General features: G+C 36.1%; 1 protein-coding gene across 1 annotated transcript in view; it reads left to right on the top strand.

The window, feature by feature from the left end:
• Positions 1-3,846: 3,846 nt before the first annotated feature.
• Positions 3,847-12,277, top strand: part of pacsin1b (protein kinase C and casein kinase substrate in neurons 1b) — a 28,512-nt gene continuing 20,081 nt past the window's right edge. The window contains exon 1 of the mRNA XM_079627196.1: positions 3,847-4,075. The gene's annotated coding sequence lies outside the window, so the exon portion shown is untranslated. The remainder of the gene's footprint in view (positions 4,076-12,277) is intronic.

Raw genomic sequence — 12,277 nt, 5'->3', positions numbered from 1 at the left:
TAATTGCATTTTGTAAATATAATAAAATTTTGATTTTGATTCAGAAAAGTTGGGACTAAGGCAATGTTTACCACTGTGTCACATCACCTTTCCTTTGAATTACAGTTTAATAACCCAATCTCCCCTGATAAAGAAAGCTGCTCAACAGCCGACATGGCCGTCGTTGTCGGATTCTCCTTCTCATGTTAACAAAGTTGCTTGCAAAGACTGAGATGCTCCTTGTACACGCAATCTCGACCCCTCACCTGTCCCGTCTCCCCTGCTCATTGCGGACTCTCTCAAAAGAGTTTAACTTTTAAAAGCTTTTCACTTTTATTTTGCCTGTCAAATTTTTTTTTACATAAACAAAAATTGTTTATATTTACAAAATACAATTAAGTTGTTCAGTGAAAACACTGGAAATATTTTATCTTTGTACTTTTGTCAGTTATTTGGAAGAGAATTAACAATTCACAGATTCTTGATTTTATTGCATTTGACAAAATGTCCCAATTTTTCTTGATTTGGGGTTGTACAGTATGGCAGTGTATAAAGATATATATATATATATATATATATTAGGGCTGTCAAAAGATTAATCGTGATTAATCGCATCCAAAATAAAAGTTTGTGTTTACATAATATATGTGTGTGTACTGTGTATAACTATTTAGATATCTAAAAAAAACACACAATCATGTATATATTTAAGAAAAATTGGTTATATTTATATATAAAATATTTATATATAATATAAATTATATAAATGTATATAAATGCAATTATTTCTTAAATATATACATGAATGTGTGTGTATTTATACATAGATATATATCAATATATCTTATATGTTGATATATATATATATTATACCCACTTTGGTCAGTTCATTAATAATTTATGCAATTAATTGTATGTTGTTTATTTAACAAGAGCTGTTTCATGTCTATCCTTTATTGCTTAACTGGTTGCGGTTGTTGGGATTTAGAAAGTAATTAGTATATGTAATGATATAGTATAATAGGCTATGTAATTAGTATTTAATTATTTTTTTAGAGTAGCTTATTAACTTACCCAACACTGTATATATATTAGGGGTGGAGCCGAACCCGAATACGGTATTCGGAAAGGCATAACGTGTTTTTTACAAATACTTATTTCGAACAAATACTTTAAAAAATATTTGTATTCGGGAATAGGAAAAACTTTATATCAAAAAGCTGTGTTTCCTTATGAGACCGCAGTGCACGACGCCCGGATGAGTGAGAGAGTGAGTGAGTGACGGACGCAGGCTGCTCCACACAGCAACAGAGAGGGCTCGGCTGACCGAAAAAACACTTAACTCCATCACTATTTTTGTTGAATAGATTTTTGTACCTTAACTGGGTTTCTGAGGCAGTTTATAACTTTCGGGAAGTGGAGTTTGATCGGGAGATTATTCCATTACGCTGCATTATTGACGTCTGGAGTCGGGCGCTCTCATGTTCGCTCTGTTTTCGCAGCTGTTTAGCGCGGTAATTTAGACAATAGGCTGTTTACAGAGTAACGTTTACGTACGGTTAAAAATGCGTGTGTAACGTTAGTTGTGTCGAATTGTATGCACGTGTGGGAGTTATATGGTACGTTTAAGTTACTCAGTCTTTTGCAGACAGACAGCAAGATGTAGGCTTCATAATGTTCACAATGGTATTTTATTAGTTGTTTTAACCATGGATGAGGTAATGACTGTTACGTTATTTTCTTTTCAATGACGTTCCTTGTTTCATTGCTGGATTTATGGAAAAATATCAACCAATATTGCATATCCATCATTATTAGAATGTATATAATTAAAGAATACTTACACTATAACGTAAATTAGAAGTGTAACGAATTTCTTTTTCTTTTTTTACGCCTATTTTGAATTTTACTCGAATACAAATACAAATACAAATACTTTTCCCCCCTCAACAAATACAAATACAGATACAAATATCGGCTGCTTTGCACACCCCTAATATATATATATATATATATGGTATTTATAATTACATTGGATGTCCTCAGTCAGTCCTTCTCCGTTGTATGTGAAACAGTGACCAGGCATCGCCGGTGTTGACCATAAACACTGTCCTGTTGTGACATCAATACAGTCGTTTCTCTGCCCTCCAATATTTGTTCTGCAGAGTTGAATGCTAAAAGATATTACTCGTTTCCTTTACTCTTTATACCTCAAGATCGCTGTAGTAGAGGGCGTCCACATCCACACATCCTTCACACATGAGAAGTAAGCATGCAATTTAACAATGAAGCTTGAGTCTGGTAGTTTTAGTATGTGTGTATGGCATATGGCCTTTGACCTCGTTCTCAATAATGGCACTTAATGGATTAATTTGGTATATTATTAACTATTTCTAAAAGTTTTCTCAACCTGATTCCTAGCTCTGAGAGAGATCAAATTATGGTTTTGAGACATTAAATTTAAACTCTTTAAAAGTTTATTGAAGTTTCAGCTGGGAACATTTGGGAACATTTCAATAGCAATGGCTCGATCCAATTGGTAAAACAAAACTCATCTTGATGCGTTAACAATAAATGCATTGGTTAATATCTCAGCGCTCAGCACATTTCTCTGGCAGCGAGCAGTGTTTTCCTGTTCTCCATCTGTGTGTTGCGAGGCGGTGATGTGTTCAGTGCCAGAGGTTTGTGGACTTTTGGGAATGAACCTTACAGGAGCTTTGATTGTTGTTCTACCTGTGCCAACAAATAGAGAAGTTAACATTGCAACACGTCCGTCTGCTTTCAGACACGGACCCCCTGTGTTTGCAGGCACATTACTTTCACCTAATATTACATTCAGGAGCAGATTTGCCAGAAGCAGTTAGTGCACATTTACTGTACAAAGGGCTGTAAACGATTAATCGCATCCAAAATAAAAGTTTGTATTTACACAATGTATGTGTGTGTATTGTGTATAATTATTTTGTATATATAAATACACACACATGCATATATTTAAGAAAAGTGTGTTATTTATATATAAAATAGTTCTATTTTATATATAAAATAATTCATATAAATATATATATGCCGTATATAAATGCAAATATTTCCCAAATATATACATGCATGTGTGTGTATTTATATTCACAAAATAATTATACACAACACACACACATATATTATGTAAACACAAACTTTTATTTTGGATTCGATGAATCGCGATTAATCGTTTACAGCCCTACTTGAATGCAACTTTTTTAAAGATTGCATGTCAAAAATGCAAAGCATGAATATTGTGTTAAATAATATGATGCCACCAAATATTTAGTTTTACTGCAGTATGACACCGCTGCCCCCAATAACACAATGAAGCCAGAGTAAATGCATTAGCAATGTGTCACCAATAGGGGGCAAAAATAAACCTTAATATAACCCTGAATACCAGTACATACTGGCTATCAGTGGTATTAACACAACTGTACCATGGTACTGCCGCAGTACTTTTTTGTTGTTGTTAAAACATCCCAAATAGCATAATAGCACCAGTTGTTTTGGTACTTTTTGGTTAATGGGTATAGTTTAATTGAACCACAGTCAGTTATGTATTTCACAAGAATGTGGAGTAATTCATATAATATAACCTACCTATAAAAAAATATGTATTGTTGCATTGGTCACCTATTCGTTGATCTTAGTATGGTGCTCATTAATATGTAACGTGGGTCTCTTGGCTGACCATCCCCCAACACTGGCTGTTCATCCGATACCTTTGTGTTTTAGTGATGTTCGATTCGCGAATGAATCGTTCTGTCGAACCGATTCTTTTTTTTATTCAGTTGAACTGTTTCGCAATGGGTTTGTTAATCACTTTATATGGCAGACTGAGGAACACCATATAAATTACGTATTCAAACTATATATCGTAACATTTATTTAACTACACGAAAACACCACGTAAAAAGGACATCACGTAAAAGAACAGACGCTGTGAACTCGCTGTAACGAATTCGCCGAGCGAACCGATTCCCTAAACTGAATCGGACGGCTCACCGTTATTGTGTTTTACTAGAGTGGAGGCTCGCAGAGAGGCTGGATTCTCGTGCATCTGTGCTTGGTATGTCTTAACGCATGGTTTTGTTTCTTATTTAGCTGTAGGAATGAGACCTGTATCGATATAAGAGGATAGACGTGTGTTCTTGTGTTTTGTCATTTATTTGTGAACGCTTGCGCAGTCTTTTAAGAGCTGCGGTTCTTCGCACGAAACGCTGAACACTGAACGCTCTGTGCACCTGGAATTAATATGCATGTGTCGAATGAAATTGAATTACATGAATGAATTAGACTTTTATGCATTCTTCATTATACACATGTTTTGCATTTGGCAAAATATGGTGTATTGGTAAAAATAAACTACTTAAAAGCTAACTAATAATATTAGCCTACAAGACATTGCAGCCATTTTCCCGAGACTTTTAATGTTTATATGTACTTACTAATTTATGTTTTGAATAGTATGCTTTTCTAAAGATATGCATTTCTTGCATTTCATGGTATCCTTGCAAAAAAGTGCCACAATATGGTAATGCCATGGTACTTTGATAATTAAATATTTACATTGTACTCCAATGTACTTTTTTGTAAGTGTACCTTATGTTTTTGTACCGTGTTTCAATATAATTGTTTATAGAATACACATACTGTCTAAATGTTGGAATTAGTCAACTTTTAGTTTAAAATAGACTGCTTGTTTCTTTAAAAAAAAAGGTTTGTACAAGCCAAACAAGAAAATACCCAATTTTGGTCATGGTATTGAAGTACCTTAGTAGCATGAATAAAGATGGCAATTTAGGGCACTTGTTAACCCAGACCTCTGTTCTGAGACTCACAATAGACCATTTTAGTAAGTGCAATCTCAGTTGCTCCCAAAGGAGACTTTAGTGCCTTTTTGCATGCTAAACCTTAAAGGTCTGCTTTAATAAATCAATAGCAGCAGGGCTGGCAGCAGCAAAGGACATGAATCATTACACCAGTGCGCTGTTTGATTAGGACATGTCTGATGGTTGTCTCTGTTGCCATTTTAGTTTGATCTTACATCATGTGCAAGCTTAACCGCTGGTTCACAGACACCAGATGTCCGCTTGACTTCTTCTGCTCGAGTCTTGGAGGGTCTTGAACTGTCCAGGGTCCTGAATTGTCTCTTGGCTCCTGAACTCTTTAGCTCTGGGTCAATTATTATTTGCTCTGCTGGGAAAAAGTTTGTGAACTGTGGGAGTTTGGCGTTTGTTATCCTGCATTGATTCAGTGCTACATTCCCAGAAAAAAGGTACAAAAACATTGCACGCTTAAGGCAGCTTTTGTACCTTTTTTTTTTTTTAGACTGTCAATCTTAAAAGTAGTATTTAATCTCAAATGTAGATTTTTTTCACCTTATGAAGTCATGTACTGCCGCTCTGTAACTGGATTGTGTTGGAGGACTCGTTCACCTCCACTCTGAATCTGTCCTTCAGCCTTCAGCTTCAGATGGCGACTAAAACCGAGGAGAGTCTTTAGACTTAGAGGCTTTTACCTGAACTCAATACAAGGTCTAAGCACTTAACAGTGGGATACACATCTCAATTCTGAAATTCCAGTCCAGCCAAGACATCGCCTTTAGAAAAGATATTATCACTGAACACTTTTTATAAGGAACTGTACAGTATGCAGTTAGTAGCATAGTCCATTCTGACTGATGTGGTTTAGTTGCGTAAGCCAGATTGAATGATTTGTACTTTGAAAGATGACCCAGGGTTCAGCAGGGCCGTGTCATTGCTCACTTCAGGATGATTGGAGTCAAGCTCAAGGGCACAAGTGATATCACCCGTGTTACTGCCCACATGGGATTGGAAGCTGGTTACAGCGCTAATTTCTCTTCTGTTGATTAATCTGGTCGTTTTGGCAACATATCTAATCAAGTTTTATTTGCAATTTTTAGCTAAATCTATTTATATGGAATTTTATGTATAAAATAAATTTGATATTTTATTTATAATATTAAATTACTATTTTATTTATGAGGTAATTTAGCATTTTCTTTATAAAATTATTCAGTAGTTTGTCAAATGTAATTTATTAATACAATTACTTTAGCATTTTATAAATACAAATTGTCCAGTAGTTTAGTTAATATGTAATTTTATATTTTATTTATAAAATTAATTTAGTGTTTTTGTTGGTAACGTGTCTGATTGAGCTTTAGTTGTAATTTTTAGCTATAATTTTATTTGCCGTCTAGTATTTATACAATCAATTTATTTATAAATATTTCATATATAACTTGCATTTTATTTAACAATGCAATTTAGTATTATATTTAAAAAAAAGAAATACTGCAAAATACAATATTATATGTAAATAAGTATGCTAACTACTAGTAATCATTTGTTATTCTTTTACTTATTTACATGATCCACGTGTAACATTAGCTTAATTCAAGCTCGCATCAGCTGATCCACGTCTATAGAAATTGATTGATTGATGTATTGATTGATTAATTGCCATCACAACCTTTGTGTGAATTTTGTCCTGTGAGCTCATCAACAATAATTACATGCACTGAGACAATCAATTACAAGGAATTATAAGGTCCATTCAGCATCAGCAGCTTTATTAAAGCGTTACCCTCCTCCATCCCCAGCTCCTCCTGTCATCCAGTCAGGTCTTGGCCTTCTGATATTCCTCTTCCAATCAGACTCATATTTCTTGAATTATGTTGTTACATTAAATTATTGAAAATTAATGGAATCTGCAATGCATTTATGTTGGTTCTGTTCTGTTTACCCTGAGGAGGGTTATCACTGCACTCCTGCTCTTATCCATGCTAGACTGTATGGACAGGCCCAGAACAGAAACACACCGCCAATCCAAACTGTATGCTAACTGTCAGTCATCTTTGATGATAGTGTTCCTGACAGAAATCAATATGTGCTTTCAGTGGGACATCTTTTTGTACTTTTTATTTAGATAGCATCCAAGCTATTTTGTATGTGCGAGACTTCTGATTCATTAGCACAACAAAGTGCAGTAAATGGTCAAACTGTTTGTGGTTTGAACCAGTGTGTTTATATTTACGTCAAATCATTAAAATACTATAGTAAGAAATAAAAATTTAGAATTCAATTCTAATTTCAGTTAAATTTTCATGTTGAGTTTACTTAAATATTCAAGTACACTTGAAATTAACACTAAGTTAAGTGAACTTTATTGTTTAAGTACATTAAATAATCGTCAAGTTTGGTGAACTAAACAATTTAAGTCAATTCTACATAAGCACCAAGTTAAGTAAACTTAAATATGCACGTTTTTTACTCAATTAAATTGAGGGAACGAGTTTACTGAAATCAATTGAGTTCAATCAACTTATTAGGGTTTTCAGTGTAGTTTGCAATATCAAGCCACATAATGAGCTGGTTTGTTGTTGTAGTGCTAAAAATAACTGGAAGCCGATGAAACCGGAAGCCTCTCACAATGGCCGCGCTGCTCTTATGGAAAAAATAAGGTGGATTTAGGAAGAACAGAATCATGTGACGAATTCTGTGGAAAAGAGAGGAAGTTATGATCAGAAGAACATTGTTGCCGGTTGAATTTGAACCAGAGCTGCTGCAAAGAAGCAGTAGAGAGCGTTTTAAAAGTGAATGTCTGTCACACTAAAAAATGCTGGGTTATTTTTTCAACCCAACCGCTGGGTTGAGACTGTTGGGTCATTTTTTGGGTTATTTTCTCAGATTTAACCCAACCAGCTGGGTTAGTCCATTATTTGACCCAGCGTTGGGTTGCCAAAATAACCCAAATTGGGTTGTTTTGACCCAACATTTTTTTTAGAGTGTATGATGTCTTTTATACTAGGATAGATTACGCTGTTCTTTGAAGCCTCAGGGAATCCGTGCAACAAGATCTCAACTGCTGCATCTCTCCAGCGTCGTATTTCCAGGAGGATGGCTTGCTTTTTGACAGGTTCTCATGTGTGTGTGTGAGGCGGTGTGGATATCAGCTGCGCTGTGACCTTGCCTTAACACACACAAACACTTTTGGCTGCTGTGAGATCCTGCATTGATCCTTCTCTGCTGTCTTGCCCAAGTTTCTGTCTGTCTGTGAGATGGACAAAGATAGAGAGAAACAAATTGAAGAGGTGGATGGAAGGACGTCACGTATCTATCGATTGAGACTAAACGCTTGAGAGAAAGAGATGCTGAGGAGAGATGTGAGATTTATGCTTTGAACATCGCAAGTCTGCAACGATCCGATATCAATAATCCGTTCCTCGGTTTCTAAACGTCTCTGAAAATGGTTACTTGTGCTTTATGAATGCTGAAAAGATGTGCGAGTGAGAACTTATTTGAAGTTTAATGCAGCTTGTTAGATATTTCTACAACCCACCCATAAGCAAGAAAAATTATGTTTCTTTCAAGGATCATTTCTCATCAGTATATTGAGCTGAGATTGAGACTGCTTGAATCTGTATGAGTTTTTATGTTCTGCTGAACACAAAAGAATATATTTTGAAGAATATCGGTTACCAAAAAGTTTCTGGTTCCCATTGACTTCCATTGTTTGTTTGTTTTTCCCATGGAAGTCAGTGGGGACCAGCGACGTTCTTCAAAATATCTTCTTTTGTGTTCAACAGAAGAAAGAAACTCATACAGGTTTGACACAACATGGGGGTCAGTAAATGATGACAGACTTTTTATTTTGGGGGAACTATGCCTTTAAATCAGCAGAAGTGAAATTAGTTCCCTAAATCTGAATCTAAGACTATATTGGTGCATATTTGTATACTATTGGATATTGAATGTGTGAACTCTCTCTTCTCAGTTTAAATGATCTCTGTTTCAGGGTGTGACTGTAATCTCGGCTGTAAGCAGTTATGCGGCTCATCCGACACATTATTATTAATGCGCGAGAGATAAAGGGAGTGTTCATCAGTCTCTGGAGTGTTTATTGAATGAATGAATCAGTGTCTATTGCAGCTTATGACTGTCTTCCTACACAAAGCCTCACCTGCGATGTTCAAATCCAAACACAGCTGTGGAGCTTTTGTATTTCACAAACATTGCAATTGATTTCCATTAATTAGGACGTTTACTAGGCAAGCATTTCTCTTATTGCTTATGTCAAGCAGTATTGGTAATGTTAATTAAAACTAAAGCTATTCAAAATCGTTTTCATTTATTTAAATGAAGCTGAAATATAATATAATAAAATATAAATATTAGATTAAAAACTTTAGCAAAAATGTGATATATTGCCTTGGCAACCTGAAATAAAGTTTAAGTACTAAAATTACTAAAACTAAATAAATTAAATAATTTAAATATAAAAGAAGATATTAAATCAAAAGTAGCACATAGCAAAATTAGTAAGACTACAATGAAAACTGAAAATATAAGCTAATTCAAATTAATAACAAGTAGGCCTAATATAATAGTATATAAATAATACACTGCAAAAAATTGGTGTAGAAACAATTATTAAAAATCGAATGTTAAATGTCACAGTTAATAACAAAGAAACCACCAATTGAATTAAAAATTTAAATAGAAAGACTGAAATAGTGCATTTTAATGCTTGCCAAATTGGAGAAGAAGATAAAAGACTCCAAGATGTTTTGCACGGTTGTTACTTAAGAAACCTAAATGTGTTTTAATGGAGTGGTTGGTTGCAGCAGGACCCAGTAGAAGCACTTCTGCTTTATTTTAATTCACTTGCAGGGAGTTATTTGCATTTGTTATATTTCTGGAATATTGAGCCTAAAGGTAGCATGAAGAGGGAAAACAAAAGAGGGCCAAGAATAGACCCCTGTGGAACACCGCAGATGGTGAAGTGAATGACCCGATATTTACACAGAAGTAAGTCCCCTTTAAGTATGAGGCGAACCACTGTAAAGCTAGGCCCTGGACTCCAACAACCCACTCAAGTCGTTTCAGAAGAATATCATGATCAATAGTGTCAAATGCGGCACTCGAATCTAAAAGTATCAGAATAGCAGAAGACCAAGAATCAATGGCAGCAGAAAGTCATTTGTAACCTTCAGCAATGCTGACTCAGTGCTATGCAGCGCTTTAAACCCAGATTGAAACGTGTCTAGATTATTAAAAGTATCCAGGTATGAAGTACACTGTAAGAGTGCAACTCTTTCCAAAACCTTTGAAATGAATGGGAGTTTAGAGATAGGTCGGGGTAGAGATGAGGTACTTTGAATAGGGGCTGAACAATAACATGTTTAAAACTTTCTGGAAATACCCCATTCATTAAAAAGCTGTTTATCATAGCTAAGAGGATGGGCGACCAGGCAATAAATCTGATTGACAGAATGTGAGTTTCATCTGAGAAATTATTTTGAGTAATATTCAGAGTAAGACACTGGTTGAAAGTTTGTAAAGCTACTGGATGGTAAGATCAATTGAGAGATACAGATTGCACGGTATAAAAATCATTATGTAAATGGAAAGTCCCCATAAAACATGAAAACACAACATTAGAATAACTTACCCATGCTGTGTGTGTGTGTGCGCGTGTGTGTGTGCGTGCGTGCGTGCGTGCGTGTGTGTGTGTGTGTGTGTGTGTGTGTGTGTAGTGTTGGTAATGGATGCTCTTTGCTGCCTCAGCCACTGTATTTCACACTTGAATGCACTGAAGTAGAGCCAAGAAATTTGTCTTCGAGAGATCTGTTTATTGTGTTTAGAGGCAAAAGCAAGAGGAAGAAAGAGGCATGTAAGGGTCTATTATATGCAAAGAAACTTTGAAATTATGTAAAGCCATAAAAAAAGTCATTTGTAGATAGCTGCTGACTGCTCATTTTGGACATTATGGTTATTTTATGTGGCTTTCATAAGTTTCATTAGTATCTGTTGTGCGGTGAACTGCTCTTAGATTGGGTTTCATGCTGAGGAGGAACAAGCTGAGAGAGAAAGTACACGGGCCAAACATTAATATGGTTATTTAGGCACAGAATAGAAGAGAACCCTTTGAATTTCCCTTTGGGTCGTGGAGGAAATTGGACTTCTGAGGGTGAAGAAAAGGCCATTGTCAGCGTGAACTGGGTTTGAACTCATCTGAAATTGGAAAGACATTAGCAGAGTGAATCTGTACGGCTCATCTTCTGGAAATTAGCCAGTGCAATTAAACTGACTTGAGGCGCTGAGCTGGCTAAAGAGGGACGAGAGACCTGTCAAACTCTGATTCCCACGCAAACCCTTTGATTACATGCAACGTGAGGCACACTAATTAATCTGCTGAATATAGCGTTGCTGACACCATAGCATTTATCAATATTTAAATGTATTAATATAGCTTTATCTATTTTCCATTTTTAGTTTAGTTTAAAGAGTTAGTTCACCCAACAATGAAAATTATGTTCATCTTGAGAACACAAATTAAGATATTTTTAATGAAATCTGAGAGATTTCTGTCCCTCCATTGACAGCAATGCAACTACCACTTTGACGCTTCAGAAAGTTCACAAAGAGATCGTAAAACTAATCCATAGGAATTAAACGGTTTAGTTAAAATTAGCTTTATATGATTTACATTTAAACATTGATCAACACACGCTTTAGTTGTGGTTGCAAACAAAAGCTCAAGCATGTTCGCTTTGTGCAAGAACCAATGAGGTTCATCCATGCATCCATCCATCCATCCATCCAACCATCCATCTATGCATCCATCCATCCATCCAACCATCCATCTATGCATCCATCCATCCAACCATCCATCTATGCATCCATCCATCCATCCAACCATCCATCTATGCATCCATCCATCCATCCATCCATCCAACCATCCATCCATCTATGCATCCATCTATCCATCCATCCATCATCCATCCATCCATCCATCCATCCATCCATCCATCCATCCATCCAACCATCCATCTATGCATCCATCCATCCATCCATCCATCCATCTATGCATCCATCCATCCATCCATCCAACCAACCATCCATCTATGCATCCATCCATCCATCCATCCATCCATCCATCCATCCATCCATCCATCCATCCATCTATGCATCCATCCACCCATCCACCCACCCATCCATCCATCCATCCATCCATCATCCATCCATCCATCCATCCATCCATCCATCCATCCATCCATCATCCATCCATCCATCCATCCATCCATCCATCCATCCATCCATCCAACCATCCATCTATGCATCCATCCATCCATCCATCCATCCATCTATGCATCCATCCATCCATCCATCCATCCATCCATCCATCCATCCATCCATCCATCCATCTATGCATCCATCCACCCATCCACCCACCCATCCAT

This window comes from Phoxinus phoxinus, assembly GCF_949152265.1.
Source record: "Phoxinus phoxinus genome assembly, chromosome: 11".
Taxonomy (NCBI): domain Eukaryota; kingdom Metazoa; phylum Chordata; class Actinopteri; order Cypriniformes; family Leuciscidae; genus Phoxinus; species Phoxinus phoxinus.
Note: the sequence above shows the minus strand (reverse complement) of the source record. Positions and strands in the feature narration are given on the sequence as shown.